The following is an 8,525-nucleotide window of genomic DNA, read 5'->3' on the forward strand; positions in this document are numbered from 1 at the left end:
CGGGTCGGTATATATCCGCAAGGGGAGGGCGCAGGGACGCGCAATAAGAACACGACTTAAAAACAATGACTCATGTAAGCGGGACATTAATTCTGCACACATCAAATGGGCCTTCATTTCTATATATTTTTTTTTCCACAACTCGGTTTAAAAGGAGTTTCAACACACACATTACCACTTTTTATTCAGGAAGCACTACTGAGCTCTAACAGTTTTAACGCACTCGTTAGCACTTTTTATTCCGGAAGCACTATTGAGCTCTTAGGCCGTAAAACGCCTGTGTGGCGAGTCGCGTGACGAGGGAAATGGCCAGAAATAAATGAGACTTTAAAAAGGCATGAAGTTCTATAGCACAAAATGACGTAATGGAAAGAAGGAGAAAAAAAGAAATTTTTACTCATTTAGAATTACAGTGTGGAGTGTCTGAGGCCTTTCCGGAGTAATTCAATCTTCGGGAAATTTTTTAAATGGTTTTCTTTTCAAAAGTACATGGAGTTAGTGTTGTGGGCTTCTTGACGAAACTCGTCAAGCAGAAAAATAATTTTGTGCATTCTAACTGGAGGCAACGGGTTTAAAATATTTGTCACAAAGTAACTCTGTCGTTACGATAATTCGTAAAACTGCATTATAAGGGGGTATTTACTCGCGTTATGATATATTATAGACTACGCAGTAATGAGTAATTTTCTCTATATATACAATTTCATATTTTGAGCTGCAAAAAAAAAAATTACTTATAATCGAGCGTTTTTCTATGCTTTTGTTTGCATTCAGAAGGTTGCGTGTCCTTCATACTTACTCCTCCTCATTAAAGCTGTTTTAGGACACCAGCCCATTGTAGGCGAAAAGAAAATAAGGTTTTATGTCGCATATGCACGTGGTGTCAAGAGCGGCGCTAGCATAATTCGTGAGGAAGAAGGAGAAGACGATCTACACTTAGTAGAGGCAGTATAGAGATAACGATAGAAATGATCTCTACGGGAAGAAAGCAATCAATAATGATGCTAGCTGTTCAAGTACAAAATACTTAAGGCTACAAAACGGCCTATAAAATGCCAATAGATATTCAAAGGCACGAAAAAGAAACTGGATTTAACAGAGACGGAAGGTGTATTGTTGCACGCCAAGAAGAAATTGGACAGCAGCTAAGACCATGAGAAATTTTCGGGGGAAAAACGCGGTGTGCCAGAAAGCGATTCAACTGAAATTGGAGTTCTTATCAAAGCAACCATCCGTATGGCCACCTTGGAGTCATTGCCACTATTGGAGGCAGCTTAGAGAGAAACCATTTTTCCTTTTGCCTAATGAAGCGAATGCGCTGTAAGCCACCCTTGAGTAGTCGCGTGGCTTGGACGAGCAATGGTGTTCAGCTTCACGACACACCACCAGCTTCCAGCTGTTGCAACAAAAGACGCACCCCAAGTGGTACTCTTACGTTTTTGGGGCTTGGCTAGCTGCATATCTCATTCAAACGTTCCTGGCTGTTTAAACCCAATTTTATATTTTCACAAGAATACCGCTAACTTCGTGCCATATATGGCATTCGACAATATTTTGCTGATACGCTGCAACCAGGTAGTGTTTCTGAGAAATATAGTTGCTATGCGTTCTTTCGGCCGTTGTAGGGAGGACTAATTTTTAAGCCAAAAATAAAATAATGTGCATTAATGTCGTAAAATATCAAGAATAGACATCGCTTTCTTAGATATAGGGCGCAGTGCGACTTGTGAAATGTGCTAACCAGTTTTTATATTTTCTTTTGGCTGCAATTAGTTCGTTTTTGATTTGCAGATGTCAGATTTCAGCCCGACAGCCGGCATAAAGAAGCGTCAGATGAAACAAAGAACCCTGCGGTAGGTAGAGAGCACTGAGAAAAAGCTGTCTAAATGCTTAACTGACGGCTATTGTGCACCTTATCTTTTCAAAGCGATAAGAAGACTGCGAAGACCGGCCATCGGCACGCGTTAGGCAATACATCTGGCAGGCTGGAAGCACTTTCATCGCTACCTCGGTTCGTGTTTAACACCGGGATGGCGCTTCTGGCCAAGGAGAAAACAGGTCCCCTCAAGGTGGCTTCAGGAAAGTTTGTTACAGTATACCAGGTAAGTGACTCACCGTAGTCTCATCAACCCTTGATAAATCCTTGACAACCAACCATGCGACGTTCTCGCTGCAGGGTTGACAAGTCAAGGAGCCTTCGTAGCTCTACAAGATATCGAACTTCTTCAGAACTAAATTGCCCAGATTCACGACCTGCACCACGCCAAAAGACTTATTTTTCGAGCTGCCGTAAAAATATCGCTAATTTTAAATATGTCAATTATTATTTGCTGGCACAATGGTGACAAAGTGTCCCAAATTTATCAAGCCACTCAATAATGTAATGTTTGTAGCCGATTTATGACATGCTTATTTTTTGGGCATAATACACAACCCTTTACTCACCGAGCAGTTTTAACAATAAAATTATTCAAGCCAAATTTCTAAAATTCGCTCCACACTTTCACTGCAATGACATTACGCTGCTTGGCGCAAAAGTTCAGTTGAGGCTGCTGTAGAAATTGATGCCGCAGAAAAACATGTATTTCATTATTTAAAATCGCAACACTAAGTGTCTTACGCTCCAAAGTGTCACCGAAGTTTTTATATAAATATCAGGAATAACGTACCCGCTCAGATTCCATTCCAAAGAAGCAGCCTACTGTCACGTAGAGAGAGCCCTGGCAAAAGAGAACATATGACTCCCGGGTCAACACTACTTGCCCAGCAACGGACCAGCGAGCCAGAGCGCGCCGGTCACCGGGACGGCCTCGTAAGATTCTCCGGTCGTCGGACTATCGCAGTGCTCGGTGAACAAATTGCGTTTTCTTTGCTTGTCTCTCTTAAGTTGCTTTACTTTAACTGCAATATTTCTTCTGCACTGAAGTCTCTCGAGCGTACGTGTTGATACGAGGGATCGGTAAATAATCTGTATCGTCTCTTTACTGTACAAACTTTGTTTTGTTTGTGAAGCACTGAAATTGACCCTGACTTACGACCGGCGAAAGCTGGTCATAAAATGGGAACCCGCCTTGCCACTTGGATGCTGTTTCTGGCTAAGCTTTCTAGGCTGTCTGCTGTGTATTTCAATGAAAAAACTTGCGCCTTTCGCACTTCCGTCCTCAATTATTCGTTTTGTTTTCGTGTAACGTCTGCTGTAATGTCAACGGAATACGCAAGCCTAACGCGAGGAATGTGAACAATGCTTGGGGAACCCTCTAATTTTGAGAAAAACCGAAGAAAGCAGGCATGCAGGTCTCACCCTTCCACGGCAAATGGGTACGTGCAGAAAACACTACGTTCTTATCTGTGTTCTTTTCTTCCGAGTGCAATTAGGAGAAGTAGTGGAATGACGAAGAGGCTAGGTCATCGTAAAACCGAATTTTCGTGTAGCAAAAAAAAGGCGAACGACTGCGCGGAAATACTGATAATCGAAGAGCCACTCGTTATACAGCTGGCGAAAGATGTATCTTCTCATCGATGGCAGGTCATGTTTATCACTTTATGGTGTCCTTTACTTTCCAGACGTGCTTTTAACCTAACTCCATAGCACAGCCGCGTTTCAGCTGCACAGCGCGAGAGAAAAGACGAGATAGACGAATGGGGGGGGGGGGGGGGGGGAGGGGGGGCTGCAGCCGATTGGCAAGCATTGTCTGAAGTCAACTGCTCCAAGCATCACGAATCAAAGCCCATTTAGGCATAATTTGCTGCAGTACGAAACAGTACATAATACACCCCGTCGAAAAGCAGTAAAATAACTTTTGAAGGCGCCATTATGAACCAGAACACCGTCTGCAACTAAAAGGTAGTAGCCTCGCCCTCGCTCCGGTTTAGTTTAAGCATAATTCGTTAAAATAGTCACTGCAATTTCGGCTGCCTAGTGAATTTTTCCACATATTCTTTCTGATATTTATCCCCATTGATTGTGTATCTTGGGCTTAGAGCGCGACAACGTGCATCACAACAAAGAGCTGAGATGGCGACACCAGCGCAACGGGACGATACAGAGCTGAGCAGACGAGGCTCCGTACGTGCTCTGTGTAGCGACGTCCTGTCATCTGCTGGTGCGGTCCCATTGCGATGTAATGAACCCTTATTTTTGAAACTTCTTTCCCGAAGACCTTGGTGGTCTCCTCATCCAGTTTACCGCGCAACAGGTAGGCATTTTCGTGGAAAATACGAGAACGGCAAAAAGACAAAATGCTGAGTGGAAAACGAAATCTGAAAATGAAAAAGCGTGCTCAGGTACAATTTCGTGCACTGCCAGAGGTTGACTTCCGGGGCAAGGCTGCTTACTTCCGGTGGCTTCACTTTTGGGCGCCCAATGCGCCATACAGCCCCCTAGTAGAGAATCAGTGGTGCACAACGCAACTGATCCACACCACACCATGGTGCACCACATATGGCAAGGCCTGTAGCAACACTTGACCTCTGGCTCACTCGAAGGTCTACCGGCAACGCACGGCGAAATTGGCTTTACCTAACGTAGTGAAGCTTTTGGTTCAATAATTTACACTTGCTGGGGTCTTGAACGTGCACTGCCATCGCAAAGCACACGGGCGCCTTTTGCGTTTCGGAAAAAAAGAAATTTTTGCAATGTGGTTTGTGACTTCGTACCTAATAGAATTTGTAAAACCTCGAAGCGGACTCATTTAGTTAGAAGGACGCATAATTATAAGCGAACACTATAATGCAGCTTGGGTGTTTCCATCACCAAAGCTGTTCCGTTAACTCCATGAGTTGGTAATGGATTTAACCCCTTTCTCATTGATCTGCACAGTCCCACCTCCGACCTTGCCTCATATCCGTTTGCATTTTTACAACCCAGCTTTAGATTCCATCCATTCCGTCCTTCACAACGTGGTCGGAAGCAGACAGATACAGTTACTCTGTATTTCCTTGCTCTATAGCCTTCTTTTCTATTTAAAACAACGGTAATCAACAAAACCACACAGTTGGACTACCATTGGTAGGGCGCAATGATGCGCTCAATCGTATACTTATGTTAGAAACCTCATGCAGTTAGACAACGCTTGATATGGAGGAAAGATATGTTCAATCGCGCGTATATGTTTCTAACCTTACGTGGTTGACTACCGCTGGTGTGGCGCAAAGATACTCTGCTGCGCACTTATGTTCTCCATCTCACCTAGTTGGTCGACTGTAACAATATTGCTAGCTTGTGCAAACTACATCATGCTGCCCATTCTAAAGAAAAACTGGTAAAGCACACCATCGCTGGCCACCAGTATCTGTCTTCAATGAGCTGCCTTACGGAAAAAGCACACGGTTGTAAGCTCCGCAGTCTTTACAGCCCTTGCATCGCTAGAGAGGTAGCTAAGAACACATTTCAGTACATTTGGTCTCTATAGAAAATGAAATCACGCCTCAAAAAACAAATGTTATCTAATTATGGCTATAAAAATTCAAAAGCTTTAGGCGGCAATGTAGCGCAAGCCAAGAACCTCACTGCCACTGCTTCCGACTTGTGATTTTCACACATGAACAGCGCGCTTGGGAAAGCTGTCGCCTTCAGCTCGTAGGTACAGGGTCAGGTGTGTGAACTTCCGTTTCAAAACCTTTATTGGTTGCCCCCACTGCGAAATTGCGTTGTAATGCAGAGCAGCACCGCGTGCAACTGCGAACGCCTCGCGCGTACGCAGCTTTAATTGAGCGTCCCAGAGCCGGTTGTGCTGCATGTGCGAGGCATTTTTGGTGGCTCTTAGGCCCCTTCGGTGTCCTTCGCGTGGCACATCACGCGCCGACGCTGCCTCTCGACACCCTTATTTCAAGGGCAGGAATTTGCTCCTTACTGCCACCACTGACAGCGCTACGAAATTGGTAAACGCTTGTAGAAGGAGTAATTATATTTTGAGTCCCGCTGCGCGCCAGTAAGTGTTAGTGGCCAGTGCTGCACTATTCTGAGTGCTGGTACTAGTACGTGGGGCTAAAAACGCGCGGTTGTTTATTCCTGCTGCCACATTTTCTTCATCCACACACGAAACCAGCCGCTATAGGCAAAAATACAATTTCATGCCTAAAGAAAAGAAGTTTAAAGCACTCGACTCGTGCGTGGTTCCTAAGCGTCAGTCACGCTTCTAGCATATTTGCGGCGCAGCGCAAAGGCCACAAAAGACCAACCCACAGAGTAGCACAACTTTGGACACCATGTCAGGAAGTTTTATATATAATGCAGTTTTTCTAACATTACGGCGAATCCATTTCAACCGCTAAACCGGCGACAAAACGCGGAGACGACATCAAGAAACTCAAAGCTATAGAGAAAAGGCACCTCGCTAAATGAACCAAGCGGAAGCAAGTGGCCCCGTTCGAACCACTCTCGCTCGCACGGTGCTCACGATTTCTCTCCTGGAGGCCACTTTGTGGAGTACGCAAGCAGGAAGCTTTAACGGATCCCCACTTAATTCGAGGGCGCACAAGTTGTTCCCTCTCCACAAGCCTAGACAGCGGTCAAGTTGTGAAGAGCTGAAATCGGTTCCCAATAGTGCGTCTGAATGCGGCTAAGAGCAGGTCTTCTACTAGGAAGCGACTGCCGAGCGGCCTAATGAGGCTGGACAACGCCAGCCAAATCATTCTCTTGCTCGCGCGCTCTCCGTTCAAGACGCCTTTAGTACCACTCTTGACAAGCGAGGTAAGCTCCCTCCTAACGCGTTAGGCGTACGGACGCGTCGGCCGCGCTGTCCGATAATCGAATCAGAAAGTGAAGCCTACCTGCAGTCATGGAGAAGTATTCGGACAGGTCCGGCTCCAGCTACCTGGTAAACGTCGCACAAGCTCCTACCGCGTTAGCATACCAGATCACGCACTGGCGCGCGCCCTAGCTGGAGCACCGGTGGTCTTAGTAGACTTCACGAGTATGACCAAGCAATCACGTGCGGTCCCTGCGAGCGAAACTTCTATTGGTGGTAGCGATGGTGGTGAAAAACTTTTCGACAGTGTTACTGTGAGACAAGTCCTGTTGTGCGAAGTCCTCGCTCAAAGACTTTCGATAGCTTCTGCAATGCTATGGGTAGTTGCAGGGGCAATTACCCATAGGGTCCATTTATTAAATCTTTAAGGCCTAAGAATTGTCGCCACTGCCATGATCAATAACGTAACCTGCGTCCAAATTAAAACTTCGAGATTTATTCAATGAAGCTGATGGAGCAACGAAAATATATATGCCCGTCCGCCATTGAATCCTCTTGTAACCACCTGTCATCTGATTTCAATCGTCGGCTTGCCGTCACGTAACATTTTTTTGTTAGGTGCTGGGGTCTCTTCATCGCGATCCTGGTGACGGATCTTTGGCGTCCTGCGCTGCAGTGGTCATCGACCGAGTGTATATGGCCCGCCCCGCCCGGCTGTGTCCCAGCCCGCCAGACCGGAATTGACTTCGCCGCACACCCCAGCCCCATCCGCCGCCCGGACCACAAGATATGACGAAATTGCGAAGTTGCCGCGACTAGAATGACCCGACCGACCCGATACGCTGCCCACACGTGAGAACACCGCCCAGCTGCCCCTGCCGTTCGGTGCTTCCAGGAGCCTTGGCCGTCGGCTCCTGGCAACCTGCGGCCCGGATGCTTCGTGCGTTGAGACTCACTCGCCGATCGTCTCATTCACCATGGCGGCAAGCCCTTCACCTCACTTTATCTTCAACCATATTTCAAGCCCAACGTCATCTACTGCATTTCATCTTCAGTGCCGATCTTCTCGTTCGAAATACGGACGATCCCCCGGAGGACCCCGTGTAGGTTGAAGGACTAGAAGACGACGAATTGTGCAGTGGCGAGGGCAGGAGTGCTAGCGCCAGGCGATCAGCCATTCTGTCATCCCATTCATCGGCCTGCCGTCGCGCGTCACGTACCTTATATATATATATATATATTGTAGTGTGGTAATCTTCATCGATATAACCACTGACATGCGTCGCGTGCTGCCGCTCTCAAGGACGAAGAAGTTGTTCGCTGCCTTGCTCTTTCGCCACGCCTGACGCTTCGCTGCGAGTCTCCCCTGAGCGGCTGGAATCATCTGGGTTCACCGAATAAACACACCCCTACAATTGGTGGAGGTGCTGCTGGGTACGTTCCCGTCCACCCTGGAACTAAGAAGCCGCACGTTACCCTCTGCTTCCAGCATGCCGGATGACACTGCCACGACATCGTCGCCCCTCCCAACCACCGTGCTGTGTTCTGGAGCTCTACGGCAGCGTGATCCGTGCTTCTTCAGTGGCACAGCCGACCAGGACGTCGACGATTGGTTGGCGGCATATGAGCGCGTCAGTAGCTACAACAGATGGGACGACGCTATCAAGCTAAGCAATGTAATCTTTTATCTGACTGACGTGGCGAACCTCTGGTTTCGCAACCATGAGGCAGACCTGCCATCTTGGTCTGCATTTAAAAAGAATTTTGCAGAAGTGTTCGGCCGCCCTGCAGTTCGCAAGCTCCGGGCAGAACAACGCTTGCGTGAGCGCACTCAGC

General features: G+C 47.0%; 1 long non-coding RNA gene across 1 annotated transcript; it reads left to right on the forward strand.

Moving 5' to 3' along the window:
- The first annotated feature begins 2,006 nt into the window (after positions 1 to 2,006).
- LOC144097208 (uncharacterized) lies at positions 2,007 to 7,891 on the forward strand. The gene is made up of 2 exons (XR_013306949.1): positions 2,007 to 2,102; positions 7,308 to 7,891. It is a non-coding gene; the product is annotated as an uncharacterized LOC144097208 (long non-coding RNA).
- Positions 7,892 to 8,525: the final 634 nt, after the last annotated feature.

The sequence above is a fragment of the Amblyomma americanum genome, chromosome 7 (genome assembly GCF_052857255.1).
Source record: "Amblyomma americanum isolate KBUSLIRL-KWMA chromosome 7, ASM5285725v1, whole genome shotgun sequence".
Taxonomy (NCBI): Eukaryota; Metazoa; Arthropoda; class Arachnida; order Ixodida; family Ixodidae; genus Amblyomma; species Amblyomma americanum.